The sequence below is a fragment of the Taudactylus pleione genome, unplaced genomic scaffold (genome assembly GCF_031769625.1).
Source record: "Taudactylus pleione unplaced genomic scaffold, aTauple2 ptg000393l, whole genome shotgun sequence".
NCBI lineage: Eukaryota > Metazoa > Chordata > Amphibia > Anura > Myobatrachidae > Taudactylus > Taudactylus pleione.
Window position 1 is genome coordinate 8535011 of NW_028284794.1, and position 19328 is coordinate 8554338.

At 44.6% G+C, this 19328-nt stretch overlaps 1 protein-coding gene across 1 annotated transcript in view; it reads right to left on the reverse strand.

Annotated features, from left to right (window-relative positions):
- LOC148507448 (galactose-3-O-sulfotransferase 2-like) overlaps positions 1–19328 on the reverse strand; it is a 47544-nt gene that overhangs the window by 18788 nt on the left and 9428 nt on the right. The window lies entirely within an intron of this gene.

Sequence of the window (19328 nt, forward strand, 5' to 3'; positions counted from 1 at the left end):
ACGTGGCAATGCTACAGTATGCTGGTTATTGTGAAGCTCATACATCAATGTGTCTGAACCTGCATTTGGACTGCCGTAGTCTTCTTTGTTTGGTCACAGCGAGTGGAAGATCTTCATATGTTAATTCATGGCAGATGAGGAAGACATATCTATGAGAATACATCAGAGCTGTTTGATTGAATTTTGTGTTAAACTTGGAAAAAGTAAACATGAAACTCATGAAATGTTACGGCAAGCATACGGTGGAGAAACAATTAGCCATGCTGCAGTATTTCGGTGGTGGAAGTACATCAAAGAGGGTAATACATGAGTGACTGATGAATTGCCTTCTGGGAGATGCGGTTACAGGTGTCAACATTGGCAAAGCTGCGGAGATGTTGCAATATGACAGAAGGTTAACTTTACACAAACTTTCGGCTTCCTTTGTCACAATATATAAAAATAGTTATGGGTTTCGCGCTATAGAGTAGTACCTCTAGCGGCTGAGCACCAAGAAGGTAACCCCACCTTCTTTAATAGATTAATAATAGTAGTACGATATGGTGTCTGCGCTCTGAGGTGCTTATTACGTCATGTGTTGTTGTTAAACTTCAGGGTGTTTATGGGATATATCTGTTGTAATCCGTGAGTGGGTTACTGTAAAGTTGTTGTAATAATTATTTTGAAGTTCTTAAATAATAGTTGACGTGTATGTGGTAGATGTAACCTCCCCTCTCCAAATGGTCTCTGTCCTGGATAACAGCCACTCCACCTCAGGAATTCACAAAAAAACACAAACGTAGTATCAGGTGCTGGTGGGCACTATGTTGCAGAGGTAAGTGAATATAGGGACTTACCTGGGTCCCGACGTACTCCTGCTGGTCCACCAGGTGTACCTCCTTCCGCGTAGTGAGAAAGTGATGGGTGTAAAGGGCAAAAAGTTGCTAGCCAATGTGTATGGACAGATCACTAGATATGTGGATAGGGGGTAAAAAATCTAATTTATTAATCTGCACCTAGCCCAATTGGGCAACAATCGGTGTCAGATAGTAAAATTACATTACACTGGAGAAAATCAGAACATGTAATGCATATGGTCTAGGATTAAAGTCAAAAGCATATCAATCAGTAATGTAATGTATATACACAGATGAAAATTCCGCCCAAAGTTTTTGCCCACCAATAAACACCACCAGGATTGCTGTTTTTAAGAACTACTACCCTACAGCTTCCATGAGGTGGATTACACCAGGACATTCCAAGTAAAGTCTTGAATTTGGGGAGCCCTCAAATCAAACACAGACATTGCTAACATCTACAACCCACTCACGGATTACAACAGATATATCCCATAAACACCCTGAAGTTTAACAACAACACATGACGTAATAAGCACCTCAGAGCGCAGACACCATATTGTACTACCTTTGTCACAATATGCTGAATCCATTCGAATGAGATGTCAAAGGAACTGTAAATGCATGGCGTATGTGCCTGGTGGATACCCAGAAATCTCACAGAAAAACAGATGCAATGATGGGTTGAATCGTGCAAGAACACCGCTCGAATATCGGAGAGGATATCTGATTTCCTGACATTAATTGTGACATGTGAAGAATCGTGAATTCCTCATTATGATCCAGAATCCAAACAACAGTTCAATGTATGGAAACATGTAAATTCGTCTCCACCCAAAAATATCTGTGTGATTACTTCAACTTGTAAAGTCATGCTTCTGCTGTTCTATGATGTGCAAGGTATGATCCTACAGCACTGGGTTACCCGTGGACAGACAATGGTGACTACTATGCAAATGTCCTGAAAACCCATTTGCGTGGAGCCATGAGGCAGAAAAGTCCACATTAGCTGAAGTTAGAGTGGTTTTTGCTCCAAGACAATGCCCGACCACATGTTGCTTAGGAATTGGTATGAATTACCGCCGGACTTGCGTCACCCTCCATATAGCCATGACTTAGCGCCCTGTGATTTCTGGGCATTCCCAACCCTGAAGAAACAAATGCATGGAAAGTAGTTCTCAACAGATGAAGTGAAAAATGCCACAGCTGTAACACTGAAAGTGATGTCACAAAACAGAAAAACTTTTGCTATCGGTGCTAACAATAATATGCTGCAAATTTATGAGTGTGCAGCAAATAAAACAAAGGGGATTTTGTCATGATTTGCTCAAAGCATTTAAGCCTGCAGTCCAGCATCAAGGGACCCCATTTTTCTGCAGGTCCCTAACACTAGCATATATGCCTAGCACATCATTACATTGCAGTTAAATGTAGTCACCTCCTAGATACAGAGGGACACATCTATACAGGGGCAGGCTGTTAGCCACACCCAACTAGGCTTTTTGTCACAAAAAAGTCTACTGTATGTCTTTGAATTGTTGTTGAAACACTGCAAAAAATTTATTGAATGTAAAGGACACTACTTTAAAAAATAAAAATGTTCAGATCCTGTAGAGTCATCTGATTCTGAATAAAAAAATCAATCTCATTACTTTTCAATTAGCCCTCGTATACAGCTATAGATAGTGTTTTATTTTTTATGTGTTTATATTTATTTTTTATTATATCTAATTTAATATTTTTTCCTATATATATTTTTTATTTATTATTTCTATGATTCTTGTTTTAATTCACCCATTGTTTAGTTATGGACCTGATTCAGATGGCCGATTGTAGCGTACTGCACATCACATGCGTATACATTACATTTCGCGAGTTAGCATTGCGATCGCTCTGCGTTCACCTATGCAGATACAAAGCCATCACAGACAGAGGGATGGGATGTCAGCATTTGGGGGTGGTGACGGGGGAGTGGTAGGAGAAACACAAGTGTGCCTGTCCATTTGAACGCCATTGAATGAGCGTGCATAAAATAGCCACTGCGATGGCATACGCAGCTTGTGTACTCACTGCGTGCGACGAGGTTATCAATTTCTGAGTAAGGTCAGACCTGTTGTAATTGTGCGTGATGGGCCGACGTTACTCCATGTTCCCAATGTATACACAGGATTACAAAATATTACTGATGTGCGAAAGCAGTAGTGGGCGTCTCTATGCTGGCTTTGGGCGTCTCTATAAATAGCTTTGCGATTGCAGTCATTAGCATATTTTTTCAGCAGACCTGCATGCGTAATTGCCGCTGTGATCGCAATAGCGATCCGTAATGAATCAGGCCCTTAGTTTTCAATAGCCTTTACACTTAAAAAATGTTTATTTAGCAGTTTGGTCTGCACATGTGTTCTGTAGAATGGGTTCTGCAATTGACATGCTGTCACGTATGGGGTAGAGGGGACGTGCCTGGGCTGTTTCCCGGAAATGGGGGTGTGCCATCCCCATTTTCTGGGAGTGTAGAGGCCAGGGTCAGGGGTGGAAGATACAGAATTCCTGACCTTGCAAGGTTACTGAGACTGCGATGGTCACAATGGTGATCTGATGCAGCATCCACAGACTATGTACTCAGATCGCAATGCTGTCCGGAGGCGTCTGCTTCCTATAGATGCCTCCTGCAGCATTTAAATATATGCTGGATGGTACTGCACAGTGGTGGCTCTAGGCACAGGCTAGCAGGGTCGTCGCCCGGAGTGCCATAGCATAAATGCCCTCATTCAGAGCCGTACGCTCTGAGCAGAGTGCACGCTCTGAATGAGGGCCGCCCTCCATAATTCTGGAGCGTCCACTTGGACGCTCGTATAGCTGTGGGTCACCACCCACAGCCTATACGAGCGTGCAGCTTGATGGCCGCGATGGTCGTGACCATCGCGACCATCGCCACTGCGAGCCGGAGCCTGCGGTTGAGGTTTTCAACCGCAAGGCCCGAAGTGATTTTGGCTCTATCAGAGCCAAAATCACTCCCACTGACATCACTAGTGATGTCAGTGGGCCGGCTTCTGATGGTAGGCGTTCCCTTGGGAACGCCCCCGTCAGGGAGGCATGCCCCCGGCACGCCCACCAAAGGGGGCATGCTGTCAATCAACATCGACAGCACGCCCCCTTTGATCAGACACAATGAGCGAAGGACTTTCCTTCACTCGTCGCGTCTGGCGCATGTGCACGACGGAGCTCCCGCCGTCGTGCTCATGCGCAGTGCACAACATCGACCCACTTGTGAGCGGACAGCCACTTGCGAGTGGGTCTGAATCAGGCCCAAAGGGCGCAGCCGTGCCTAAACTCACCATTGCCCGGCTCTGGAGAAAAATCCTGCTCCCCATCCTCCTGCTGGTGTTATTGGGTAGGGGGAGGGAAGGAGCATGGCAGTACAGCACAGGAGAAGCCTAGTGCTAGCCCTGGTATTGCACAACCATCTCCTTGCCGCTGTGCAAATACTGCCCACATCTGAATCAGGACCTATATTTTTTTACTGGCACCTTTTTATTTTATTTATCTTTGATTATTTGTAACACAGATACTATGTATTCATTGGGCTTTTGTTCAACACCTCTAAATATTCTTATACTAAATACTACATATACTGTATTCTCTAGATGGTTTTCCCACCACTGGTTTTACGTTTATGTGGCATAGGATGATTTTATTAATGTGGAACTTCTGTTTATATATTGTGATAGGATCACTGGTAAAGTGGTCTGTGGCAGGTACATTTGTCCCAGATTCCTGTCTTTTGTGTTTTAAACCCCCAGGAGAAAGTCTGCAGTGTAGCAGGCTTGAGTTTCGGCTTTTTGAAAAGCCGGTTTGGGACCTGGGGGTTGTGGGTGAGAGGAGAGGGAGGGCTCCAACCACGGCCACTCCAGGTTTTGGTTCTTGCAGCCTGGTAACAGGCTTGTTAGTTTTCCAAGTGGCCAATATAAGCCTAGTGTGTTTAGGGCTGATTGTCTCACCTGGGAGAGCAGGCAGGGAGTTTGCTCAGAGACACTTGAAAAACCTATCTGTGAGTACTGTGCTGTGCTTTGTTGCTGGCGAGGGCATTAGGCCCTGCCAGGTTCTGGTAGTGAGGGAACTACCTGTGAAGTTAGTGCCCCGACAGGGCTAGGATTTATATTTATGTTTTCTTTATATTTCTGTCATTGTACAATAAAGACTGGCGCCGACCAGCTTGTACTTGCATCCAGACTGGTGTGCTGCTTCCCTGCTGCTGTGTGTGTGTGTAAGAAAGGAGTCCTCTACCCAGGAGAGGGACCCCCTAACCTAACTGTGTCACAATATGGTGGAGAATGCGAGCACCCACACACACTGAAGTTGCAGCAAGAGGAAAGCTTTCTGTTTAAAAATTAAAGGGACAGACACCCAATTTGTGAGTGTGGAAATAACGCTGTGTCCTTGGAGTCCCATAGAGGAGGCGTCAGCCCATGCTCAGAGAGGCAAGGTTCAGCTTTCAACCTACACCCCAGGACAAAATGGAGGACATTATTAAAGCCCTGCTCCAAGCTAAAGCAGCTCAGCAGGAATCTACCAGAGCTCAGCAGGAATCTACCAGTGCTATGCAGGAATCCACCAGGGTGCAACTGTCGGCCTTGGAGACAGCCCAGGGGCAACAACAGGTTGCCATCGAGGAAACCCACCGGGCCTTAGCAGAAAACAGCCAGGCCATAAAAGAGGTGGTATAGCACCTGATCACCCGGCCCAGAGATGTTGGTACTGGTCCTCCCACCACCACTCACTCCGTACGAGCCAGTCACTTCCTCCAGAAGATGACTTCGGGCGATGATGTGGAGGCCTATCTCACCGCATTTGAAAGAACGGCCGAAAGGGAGAGTTGGCCCAAGGAGCAGTGGGCAAGTCTGGTGGCACCTTTTTTGTCTGGGGAGCCACAAAAGGCCTATTTTGACTTATGCCTGGCTGATACCAAGGACTATAAAAAACTAAAACAGGAGATCCTAACTCGCTTGGAAGTCACCACCTTTGTTCATGCCCAACGGGTCCACCGCTGGGAGTTCCATATGGACAAGCCTCCACGTTCACAGATGCATGACCTCGTCCATCTGTCCTCAAAATGGCTACAGCCCGAGACGCTGACGGGACCACAGATCGTGGAAAGGGTCATGATGGACCGGTACCTGCGATCATTACCTGCGACTCTGCGCAAGTGGGTGAGCCATGCAGACCCTAAGTCCACGGACCAGTTGGTCGAGCTGGTGGAGAGGTACGTGGTGGCTGAGGAGCTGATGAGTATGCCCCACCGAGCCCCAATGGTGCACCAGCGAACTCCAACAGGCACTAGAAAGACTGTTCCAGGGGAGAAGGGTGCTGGGCGGTGGAATGTACCTTAGACTGAGGGTGTAGAACCTGGAGACAGGCCTGCCAGGCCGGGAAGGTTTTTGCCCCGTAAACGACTAGACATTAATATGGCTCAGTGTTTCCGATGTGGTGGCTTCGGCCATATTGCCGCTAATTGTGCACTTACAACTGAACCTATGCAATGTGATACTGCTCATGTCTACCACAGGGGGTCTTTCTTTGCACAGATAGCCTGTACGGCTGACCGGCAGGCTGTGACTGATAAGCACATGTGTGTACTCACTGTAGATGGCAACCGAGTAGAGGCACTGTTAGACTCTGGTAGCTTGGTGACACTTATAAAAGCTGAGCTGGTGAACCCCTTACGGCGTGAGGGGAAAACTGTTGGTGTGACCTGCATACATGGGGATACTCGATATTATGTTACTGCCGAGGTGAACATTGAGACACCATGTGGTTCTGCTATAGTTTCTGTAGGTTTGGTACATGGTCTTATGCACGATGCAATATTGGGGAGAGACTTTGCTCACTTCTGGAAGTTGTGGGAAAGCCGTTTTGTTCCAGAGGTGAACAACCCTGATCCATTTGAGAAGGTTGTCGATGTAGTGGAGGAGGGAGTTTCTTCTGAGTCAGAGTTATTCCCTTTTTCTACTATGATTGGCGAACTAGAGAATGTGGAGAGTGACGGTGGCCCGCCAACTGATGTGCCTCCCATTGAGGTGGGAAGTGTTGTTGGGCCAGGTGATCGTCTGCCTGATTTAGAGGTCAGAAGAGAGGTCTTTGCCGTGGAGCAGTTGAATGACCCCACTTTGGTAAAAGCCAGGGAGAATGCAAAAGTAGTTGATGGGAAACCCGTAGACCCTGATAGTCCTTTGTCCTTTCCCCACATGGCAATGTGGCAGGATTTGTTATATCAGGTGACTAAGAAGGGGGAAGATGTTATGGAACAACTAATAGTTTCCAAAGCCTACAGAAGAACAGTGTTGGATCTGGCCCATGGTCATAAAACGGCAGGCCATCTAGGGGTAGAGAAAACCACTGAGTGAATAATGCAGAGGTTTTTCTGGCCCGGGCTTCATAAAGAGGTATCTGACTTTTGCGTATCCTGCCCTGAGTGTCAGTATCATGCTCCCAGGCCACATTTTAAGGGTCCACTAGTTCCATTGCCTATCATAGAGGTGCCGTTTGAAAGAATAGTGATGGATTTGGTTGGACCCTTAATGAAGTCTGCCAGGGGACACCAGTATATTCTGGTCATAATGGATTACGCTACCAGGTACCCGGAAGCGATCCCGTTGTGCAATACGTCAACCAAGACCATTGCCAGAGAGCTAGTTCATGTCTTTAGCAGGTTGGGTATACCTAAGGAGATACTAACTGACCAGGGTACACCGTTTATGTCCAAAGTCATGAAAGAGTTATGCCGCCTGTTCAAAATCGAACAGTTAAGAACTTCGGTTTATCACCCCCAAACCGATGGGCTGGTCGAGAGGTTTAACAAGACGTTAAAACACATGCTTAGGAAAGTGGTCGACAAGGATGGTAGGGATTGGGACTACTTATTGCCGTATTTATTGTTGGCCATAAGAGAAGTTCCCCAGTCCTCCACCGGGTTTTCACCCTTCGACTTGTTGTATGGGAGACACCCAAGGGGGTTACTAGACATTGCCAAAGAGACATGGGAGGGGCAGTCTAGTCCTTACAAAACGGTTATTGAGTATGTTTCTCAAATGCAGGAGAGAATTGCTGCGGTAGTGCCGATAGTGAGAGAGCACCTGGAACAGGCTCAACAGGCACAGCAGAGGGTATACAACCACAATTCTCAGTTACGCAGCTTTGCTCCTGTGGACAGAGTGTTAGTATTGGTTCCCACTGTGGAAAATAAACTTTTGGCTAAATGGCAAGGGCCCTTTGAAATCTTAGAAAGAGTGGGGCAGGTCAATTACAAAGTTTACCAGCCGGGGAAAAGAAAGCCGGAACAGATATACCATATAAATCTGTTAAAGCCCTGGAAAGATAGAACGGTACTGTCGGCCGTCCGAGACCCTCGAGTAAGTCCAGGGCCCTTAGTTCCCGAAGTGACAGTGGCAAAAACCCTGTCGGCAATTCAACAACAAGAGGTCAAGGAGTTTCTGATTAGAAATAGGGTGCTGTTCTCTGACGTACCTGGGAAAACCTCGGTCATTAAACATGACATCATCACTGACCCAGGGGTTGAAGTTAATCTAAAGCCCTATAGGTTACCAGAAGCACAAAGAGAATCGGTGTCGAAAGAAATTAAAAATATGCTAGAGTTAGGGGTTATTGAAGAATCACATAGTGAATGGTCAAGTCCCATTGTGTTGATTCCAAAGCCCGACGGGAGTGTGCGTTTCTGCAATGACTTCCGAAAGTTGAACAGTGTTTCAAAATTCGATGTCTACCCGATGCCAAGAGTGGATGAACTGATTGAGAGACTAGGGACGGCAAGGTATTTAACCACTCTTGACCTAACCAAAGGGTATTGGCAAGTACCGTTAACCGAGAGCGCCAAACAAAAGACTGCTTTTTCAGCGCCAGAGGGCTTGTTTCAGATCAAGATGTTGCCCTTCGGGGTACATGGGGCACCTGCTACCTTCCAAAGAATGATGGACAGGATTCTAAGGCCCAATAGACGGTATGCGGCTGCTTATCTGGATGACGTGGTCGTTCATAGTCCTGATTGGCAGTCTCACTTACCCAGGGTACAAGCAGTGTTGGACTCCATCTATAAGGCAGGTTTGACAGCCAACCCAAAAAAGTGTTGTCTAGGCATGGAGGAAGTAAAATATCTGGGATACACCATTGGCAGAGGCCTGATAAAGCCTCAGCTCAATAAAGTTGATGCCATACAAAACTGGCCACGGCCTCTGAATAAGAAGCAGGTGAGAGCCTTCTTGGGAATTACGGGGTACTACAGGAGGTTTATACCCAACTTTGCCACCATGGCAGTTCCACTGACTGACCTGACCAAAGGCAAACAAAAAGTCATGGTAGAATGGAGTCCTGAGGCAGAGAAAGCTTTTCAGGAGTTGAAAGTAGCGTTGTGTTCCCAACCAGTCCTGATGACTCCTAATTTTGAAAGGGAATTCATAGTACAAACCGATGCATCAGAAGTAGGTATAGGAGCGGTCCTGTCCCAGAACAAGGAGGGTGAGGAACACCCTATTTTCTATCTTAGCAGAAAGTTGAATGTACATGAGAGAAACTATGCCACAGTGGAGAAGGAGGCATTGGCCATAAAGTGGGCGTTAGAGGCTCTCAGGTACTACTTGGTCGGAAGAAAGTTCAAATTGATCACTGACCATGCCCCTCTGAAGTGGATGTCTGAAAATAAGGACAGTAATGCGAGAATTACAAGATGGTTCTTGGCGTTACAAACTTTTAAATTTTCAGTGGAATACAGGCCAGGAAGCCAGCTGGCCAATGCTGACGCATTGTCACGCATTCATTGTTTGGGGGCTTCAGTTGTTTCGCCCCACAGCTCGAAACAAAGGGGGGGAATATGTGATAGGATCACTGGTAAAGTGGTCTGTGGCAGGTACATTTGTCCAAGATTCCTGTCTTTTGTGTTTTAAACCCCCAGGAGAAAGTCTGCAGTGTAGCAGGCTTCAGTTTCGGCTTTTTGAAAAGCCGGTTTGGGACCTGGGGGTTGTGGGTGAGAGGAGAGGGAGGGCTCCACCCACGGTCACTCCAGGTTTTGGTTCTCACAGCCTGGTAACAGGCTTGTTAGTTTTCCACCTGAGAGTGGCCAATATAAGCCTAGTGTGTTTAGGGCTGATTGTCTCACCTGGGAGAGCAGGCAGGGAGTTTGCTCAGAGACACTTGAAAAACTATCTGTGAGTACTGTGCTGTGCTTTGTTGCTGGCGAGGGCATTAGGCCCTGCCTGGTTCTGGTAGTGAGGGAACTACCTGTGAAGTTAGTGCCCCGACAGGGCTAGGATTTATATTTATGTTTTCTTTATATTTCTGTCATTGTACAATAAAGACTGGCGCCGACCAGCTTGTACTTGCATCCAGACTGGTGTGCTGCTTCCCTGCTGCTGTGTGTGTGTAAGGAAGGAGTCCTCTACCCAGGAGAGGGACCCCCTAACCTAACTGTGTCACAATATACAGATAGTACTGTTACAATTTGATGATCAGTGCTGCTGTTTTGTACTAGCTCCATCCAGTTACCTAGCAACACATAGACGCTATAATGACCACACATAGCCGAGCTCTCTACTGTCAGATAGGGATCAGTGTGGAGTTCCGGTAATCCAGCACACACATTGGGAGACGATAAATGGTATTATTTATGGTGAGTCTTTAGCAGCGATCACTATTGCTGTATTTTACTCTCCCTTCCAGCCTTGATTAAAGGGCACACAGCTGTCCTGAAATGTTGGTCAGTGGGTGGTAAGATGTGACTCTTATGTTTAGTGATGTGATATTTATGGCACCATTAGTTATACACTGTGATTGCTTTGAGAAGCTGCATTATAAAGAGACACTGTGGAGCTTACTGTAAAGGAGCATACACACTAGACGATATGCTCCCTGAGCAATATCGTCTAGTGTGTCCACGGCAGGGTGTGCTCAATGTCGTTCATGACATTGAGCACACCCACTGAACGATATCATTAATGATATCGTTCAGCACCGGGCTCTCTCCCCCATTCCCCAACATGCAGCAACCTGACAATATTGTCAGGTTGGCCTGCATGTTTACCTGATGAACGTCATTATCGTTCATCGTTTTGGTGTCAAAAATGGACGATAAAGTGGACGACTGAACGATAACGATATTGTTATCATTCAGTCATCCACTTTAATCGCCCAGTATGTGCGCACCTTAACACATTTATTTATTGTCCGCAGTCTTGATTGAAAACAAAATAAACTGTATTTTGGTTTAAAATATTATATACAGGATCTGGCGGACTTCAAGGAGCTCTTACACCAATGGTAAATGAATGACCACAGCCTACTAAGACTTTCTACTATAGAAGTCTCTCATGCTAGCACTGATGGTGGGAGAAGAGGCCGAGGATGACGTGGGAGAGCCTGGAGGACAGGGGAACAGATATAAGAAGAGGGAATGGTCAATCTGGCTGAGGTACAGAGGAGATCTGTATTGTGATGTCCATTGCAGCTCTGGGTGACAAAGGTGTGCCTGCATCCTAGTTCAGACTTTGACAGACAGACTGTCCAGTCCTTTATAATGTCTCCTGAGCCATAGGAGGAGCTGGGGGTTTGTGTGACTAGTGCCAGAGAAGGAGTGTCTGATGAAAGAGACAACCTTCAGGTGGTTCCAGATCCGGGGGAGGAAATAGTACGAAGGTCTCCAAAACAAAAACCAGATCAAGTGACTACCCTCAGCTGGTGCCCTAGCCAGGGGGAAAATGGATTACCTAAAAATCATTTTTAGAATAATGTCACAATACAATGGAGCAGATTTTGAAATGTTTTTATTTTTTACACACATTTTCAGTTTTTCATGTGCATTTGCCATTTTTCAGTTCTGGCTAACGTCAAAAATTATTAAAGAAAAAATACAAACACAACAATAGTGGCATTTGCCCAAAAGAAAATAACACACATTAAAAACAATTCACAAGAAAGGAGAGGGAAGTTTTGGCCCTTAAGGAATATGGGGCAAGCACAGAAGGAATGTGGGAAAATTAGCCAGTGCTGTCATCGCTTTTTGCCCCATTTGGCTGGGGTAGGGTGGGAGCCTGACCGGGTGCGGGATGTCCTTTGGCTGGCCTCTCCAGAGGCAGATGTTGGGGCCTCTGGACTAGGCAGAGGGCTAGGCACATTTGGAGGGATGGCTGTTGTTGTGCCAGAGATAGAGGATCCTGATGTTCTGGCAGAAAGGGAGGGCGGCTCCACCATGTGCTGGCGAACGAGCTGCTCCAGGGAATTGGCAATTCGGATGTTGGCCCTGGTATTTTCGGCCAGGGCCTGAACAATGGTCACGTTGGCTGCAGCATTTTGCTCCATGGCCTCCGCCACCCGTAGCAGACTGGCGTCCATCCTCAGCAGAATCTCCGTGTGGTGATCCGATTTAAAATTGAGATCCGTGAGGAGGGCCACCGCCTGTGAGGGGGATTGCCCTGGACTGGCTTCTGCAGGGTCCCCAGCTGGATCTACTGCTTCCTCCCCTGCAGAGCCAGCAGAAATTCTGCGGCCAAGGCTCCCCTCTGGAGCAGACTCATCCGCCTGTGTCTCTGTGCGAAAAATTAGAAAAGAGTAACATTAGAATCTACATATTGTCACAAACACATTTCAGAGTTGGTAACATAACAACATTTACCTGGGACAACATGAGGAGCCGCAAAGTCTGGCATGTCCGTATCCATGTTGGACACGCCAAACACCTCCTCATACTGCACACACCCCTGTGCCAGCTCTTCAAAGTCATTAAGCTCCAATGACACAGGGGTGGGACCCCCACCTGTCCCCCTTGCATGCCTAGCCCTCTCTGCCAGTTTTTGTTTCAGCCACTATTTAAAATCGGTTCATCTGTGGGTGAAAAAGTTTGCATTATTCCTGCAGTATTTGGCCCTGTAACCACTTTTTATTAAAATGTAGTTTTTACGTACCGGCGTTTGACATCCCGGGGTAGACGTTCAAACTCTCCCACCCTATTGACAGCACTGGCTATCTCCTCCCACATTTTCCACTTCTGGCTTGCACCCATATTCCGATCTGCCTGTGGCAGGGTGTCAACACACATTTGTACCAAAACCTCCATCTCCTTTCTTGTGAATTGTGGCTGCCTTTTTTTTTGGTTTCTTTTGTTGGCCTACTCGGCCCAGCAGCTTCTTCCATGGCATCCTCAACACCTTTTTGCAAAAACATTGTTTAAATTTTGATGTCAAACTTTCTCTAAATTCGGGTTCTAAATAATCCTTTAATCCAAAAGAGACAAATACTTACCGGGCGCCTCTTGGCCATTGTTTTGCTGGTCTGTAGCCATTTTGAGCACAAAAACTTGAACTACAGCAGACCGTTTGTGAATTTCCGTGACGTATTTATACATGCGTCCTTATTATTCGTCCGCATCATTGATTGTGCGCTCCTATGATCCGTCCTTAATTTGAGCGGGAAAATAAAGACTATGGCTTTTGGCGACTCGAGTCGAGGTGGCGGGTGATGATTGTTGGAGGTTTCGTTAGTAGGAGTGGATTGTTGGCGGGATTAGTGGATTGAGGCGGATTGTTGGAGTTTGTTGGAGTTGGTTCTTTTTTTGGGGGGGGATTTTCCGTTCGCTTTTTTTGGGGGCGGTTATTTTCTTTGTTGGTTATTTTTTGAGTAAGTATTTTTTACAACTCCTTGAATAAATAAGGGATCTACAAACCAAATGATCTTATTTTTTTTTTACAGTTATTTTGGCTGGGCCACATTGAAGTTTTTGGACTGTGATCTATTTGTTGAATTTCGGTAAGTTTTTCTTTTTTCATGATTTTAAAATTTTGATATCGCATATGTTTTGGCCAGTAATGTTTTATTTGTAATTTTATCAATCATGTATTAACACTAAATATAGCGTAATGTTTAGCCAAATATATTTCCTTTGTTTTTCCCTAAAAAAGCAAACTATTTAGCGCACTAATGTGTCCTTATTCACCATGTAAAACTGCGAACTATTTAGTGCACTAATGTGTCCTTATTCCCCATGTAAAACTGCAAACTATTTAGCGCACTAATGTGTCCTTATTCCCCATGTAAAAAAGCAAACTATTTAGCGCACTAATGTGTCCTTATTCCCCATGTAAAAAAGCAAACTATTTAGCGCACTAATTTTTTTTTTTGTATAAATTTGGGCATTCTTGTTTGTCCACTCAATGTAGGGTGCATTTTCAAAATAATGTATGCTCCACCCTATCTTTTAATGCATTTGCCAAATTTTTAAGATTACAATCTGTCCCCCAAAAATTCTAACACAAATTTCTAATTTGGAAATGTAGGTTGTTGCACTCATGACAATACCCCGGCATGTAAGCATCTTTGGATTTTGCGGCAAAGATAAGTATATTTTTGATTTTATATTTTCATCAAACATTAACTACCTGGCTTACCATTTCAGGTTGATGTTGGTCGCATTATTTTGGCCATGCTTCCGGAACCCGACCAACCTCAACCTCATCCCAGGCATAGGCATCATAGGCATGCAAGGCCCCAGATATATAGAACACGTGTCACCCTTTTTGGAATGACCGATGATGAGGTTTTAAGACGATACCGTTTTCCTCCACAAATCATCATAGACACTCTCTCATTAATAGAGAGTGATCTGGAGCGGCAAATTGTATGTCCTACAGCAATACCACCACTTACGCAATTAATGGCGGTGTTACATTTCTGTGCCTCAGGATCCTTTCAAACCACGGTGGGAATAGTGGCCGGAATCTCCCAATCCTCCTTTTCAAGGATCCTGAGGGCAGTGATGGAAGCCCTTTTCAAGCACCTCCATCATTTTATTAAAATGCCATTGGATATGGGTTCCCTTAGTGTGATGAAGGCCAATTTTTACCAAATAGCTGGCTTCCCACACATCATAGGGGTTGTGGATGGTACTCACATACCACTTCAGCCTCCAGCACGGCTGGAGGCAATTTTTAGGAACCGCAAGCACTATCACTCACTGAATGTAATGGTGGTATGTGATGCCTCCCTCCAGATCCTGTCCCTGAATGCCAAATTACCCGGGAGTGCACATGACTCATTCGTCATCCGGCAATCAGGGATTTGGCATAACTTAGACAATTTACAAGATGGTGATGCGTGGCTTCTGGGTTAGTGGAGACATTTAGTTGAAACCAATGCAAAGCTTGATACACAGTGATCCTGATTGTTGTATTTGTTTTTTCACAGGAGACAGTGGCTACCCTTGCAAGCCCTGGCTGCTCACTCCTTATTTGGCTCCCACACCAGGGCCACAAAGTGAGTATAATTCCGCACTTACAGCCACCAGGCAGGTGGTGGAGCACTGTATCGGCCTTTTAAAAGGCTGATTCAGATGCCTCCACCGCTCTGGTGCCGAACTCATGTATTTGCCAGCTATGGTTTCGAAAATTGTGGTCCTGTGTGGGATCTTTCACAACATCGCCATAAGGAGTGGTGTCCCAATGCAGCCAGAGGATGCCTTGCCTCAGGATGGCCCCCCCGAGGTTGGTCGGAGGTCAGTATGTGGAGGGGCCATACGCGATGATGTGGTGGCCAGATTTTTCAGGTAATTATTGTCAAACATTTACTTAATTGACACAATGTCGACATGTACCATTGTAATGTTCTTTTTTGAAATTATTAATTTATTTTTAACTTTTCTTGTCTTCCTTTACACACCTCGACTAAACGATGCCTACTACTTGCTCCACTAAATTGTGTACATGTGGCCACATTGGATCTAACTTTGGAATCAATTATTTAATCGCCTCATTTGTGGCTTTATGTTGGCCTGCTACTTATTTCATCAGTTCTTGATTGTTTCTTTTGTTGTTTGGTTTTGGTGTTGGTTGTTTTTTGGAGTGTCTTTTCACTGTGTGAATTGCTTGTCACAATTGACTTTCTGTATGTGTTTGGTGTGTATTAAATTTTTGTTTGACGTTAAAAAGACTGTTTTTTTCTAAATTCGAATCACGTGTAACCTGGCACAAAAAAGGCCAACTTTCGTAATGCCTAATCCTGTAATGTGTGAAATTTTTAAGTCTTTGAACATGCTTTGTGGCTTAACAAAAACATCAAAGGTATTATGTTGATTCAGTAGGTTTGCCAAACTAGGCCTAAGCTGCTTTTTTTTTAAAATTTACATTACCCACCCAAAGAAAAACAAGAAAATGTTTGATTTGGTAATAATTGAGGTATGTTGGTATGTTGAGGTGTTTAATGTGGCAGCTTACATACTTACTAGCGCTTTGTACAATATAATTTACCTTACTTTAAAGAACATGATCAAATAGTGGATTTATGGAAGGTTAAACAATGTAATTGTTTCAGACAATGAATGAGACTCGTTAAAATACAAAGAAATTTTCAATTGCCAAACAATAATTTGAAAAAAACAAACCAGGCAAATAAAAAATCATTGCCGAAGGGCCGCCGCCATGTGGTCAAGGACCACTAACATCGAAATCATGTGGCCACGCAAGGCGGCCAAACCTTCCTGTATACAATGCATCCGCCTCTGGTTCTCTGTTGGAAAAAAAAAGAGAAAAAAACAAAAACCTTACATTGTAACTTTAAAAAAACAATTCCTAAAAAAAAAATTGTGTAAACAAAGATCCAGTTGTGATGAAAAAAACAAAGTACTGGCAAATGCAAAGATGGCAGAAATACTAAATTACAAATGAACACACAAAAAGGCGACCACAAAAAATAAGAAGTACCCTTGTTAGGGTAAACAATAACTACCCAAGTATGAGTGTTTGGACATGTGTGATATGTATCATTGGTAAAAATCCAATACATTGTCTATCAAAATAAAAATGTCAACAATACAAATTTTCAAATTTATAAAAGGGAAACCTACCGGTCATAGGGATTTGGGGGTTTGTAGGCCCTCCATCCTCCTCCTCCTCGGAGGTGGTACAGTGCTGTAGGCTCCACGGAGGGGAGATCTGGGAGCTGCTTGATGGTAATGAAAAGCACCGGGGGGGGAGGGGAGAGTGAAGAAAAGAGAAGTGGGGGTGGAGTGGAGGGTGAAATTTGTTGTGGGCTCAAATTTCCAGAGGGAGGGGCCTCAGGTAGTGGCCGGTCAGGGGTGGAGGGGGAATTGGGGGAAAGTTGGAGAGTTGCTGCTGGGCTTTGCGTCGGACTGAGGGACCGAGCCCGGCGTCTATGCCTGCGGCGAGGGCGGATTCTGCGTTCAGCCCCTAAATGAGTTGAGAAAATGTTTAGTCTTTTTTTGGGGTGGGGGGGTTTGGCCCCAAATTAACAACTACACAAATGTTCTAACATTTAAAAAATGTAAAACATGCACACGCAGGCCTGTCCAAAAACTACCAACAGGGCTATACTGAAAACATGCACACGCAGGCCTGTCCAAAAAATACCAACAGGGCTATAGTGAAAACATGCACACGCAGATAGGGCCGCAAAAAAATTAAATGAAAATAAACAAACAAATACTTACTTTCAGCTATTCGCTGCTGAAAACAGGCCAGCAAGCGTGGCGTGCGGCGGCGCAGATCCGACCACCTGCGCTCTAGCTGCCCAATCTATCGGCGTGAGCCGAAGAAGCGTAGGCGGCGGAGAACCTCCGAATAGGCGGATCGCTTCTGGCGGTTGCTGATGGGGGGAGGCTGGCTGGTGATCCGCCGGTCCATCACCTCCGTTAGGACCAAAAGCTCCTGCCTGGTAAACGCGGAGGCTCTCATGATGGCAATGCTTTTTTTACAACAAACAGTTTTAATAAAGGCCAGAGAAAAAATTTGATTGGCTAATGTAGTTGGTAAATTAACAGGAACCATTCTATTGGTTATTGTATGAGTCATGTGTCCTCCAGCCTAAAAAATATAATGTGAGTTATGATAGGCTTGATGCAGTGACATTCGTAAGGTAATTTAAATAAAGAAATGAAAAAACTAAAATATGCCTGTCACAAACACATGAAAACAATAGGATCATTGGCTCAAACATGTATTTTTTATAAAGTTAAACATTGTTGAAACCGTACGTATTCTGCGGGAAAAATGACACACGGACAAGAATAAAGTTTATTGAAAATGAAAAAAAAACGGATTGCAAACATGTGAAGAGCAATTAAGCTAATTAATATATTGATTGGCATGAAACGATTAAAGTATGTATGCAGAATGAACGAGCAGGTAATCGAAATCTGACAGGCCCACTTCCGGTTTGGACTTGTGCGAGCGTTCTCTGCAACCAAATTTGGAGATGGATGGTCGCAATTTTGCTCATTCGTTAGCTAGAGGAGGGGTTGGGAGACTTTGGGGCGGAAGATTAGCTACGATCGAACTTACGAGCGAGCGCTTGAATTTACATTTTCTCGCTCGTTCGTCGAACGAGCGATCAGCCACTTGCGTACCGCTCTGAATCAGGCCCATATTGCGAGTTATGTTTTTGTTTTATGTAGTTTAAAGTCTGCTAGAGATCCATGGAATGTTTATTCCAATATTGATCAATGGACAACTAAATAGATGAATTGGTGCCTGTGACTCTAAAGCTGGCCACACACTAGACCAACTTTCCACCAACCATCCAACTGGTTGATTGATTGGAATGACAATCTGGTAAGGTATGGGAGTAACTGATGATCAGCAATTTGCTCCTAAATGCCAGAAAACAGATGAAAATGGTCGTTCAGACAAGTTTGTTAAATGTTTGATCTAAACAATTTGTTCAAACAACAGTTTTTGTCCATTTTCTGGTGTTTGGGAGCAAATTGCTGATTGTCATTTGCTTTCATACCTTACCAGATTTTCATTCCAACCAATCAACTAGTTGGATGGTTGGATGAAAGTTGGCCTAGTGTGTGGCCAGCTTAAGTCAGGGGGCAGGTAACCTGAACACCCTTTGTTATGTTCTTTTGATGTTGTGTTATAATTCTGCCCACACAGATAAATGGGATGATTCAATCACTCAGGGCACCCTAAAGTGATCATGTGCAAGTTCATTAGAATGTATATATCTAAAGGGCATTTGGTGACCAAGAACCCAATTGACTGACCAGAAGTATGTAAACCCAGCCTATGGTCTTTGAGCCAAATATTGATTACTTAAATTGGTAAAGCTGTCTCCTAAACACAGTGTGAGGTAACAAATAACGGTCTATCAAAAGGTATATTCAGTCTGGTCATGATTCTTAGTAGATATATCCTTAAGTCTCATTTATTATTGTATACTATGCGGATATAAAAGAAGGCCGGAAGTGAAAAGTATTTAAAGGAGATATCAAGAAATAGTAGTTTAACAATAAAATATGTCTAGAAAAAAGTTTAATACTTACCTTAAAGGTGTTCCCGAGTTGACTTCTAGGGGTTGGAGTACATAATAGGCTTGGGTGACGACTATAAGATAACCTTAGTAACCAGTGTATATTTTATAACAGCTACATTATACGAGGTGCCAAAAATTGTGTCCAGCCTCATGAACTAGCAATCTGTCTTCTTTCTC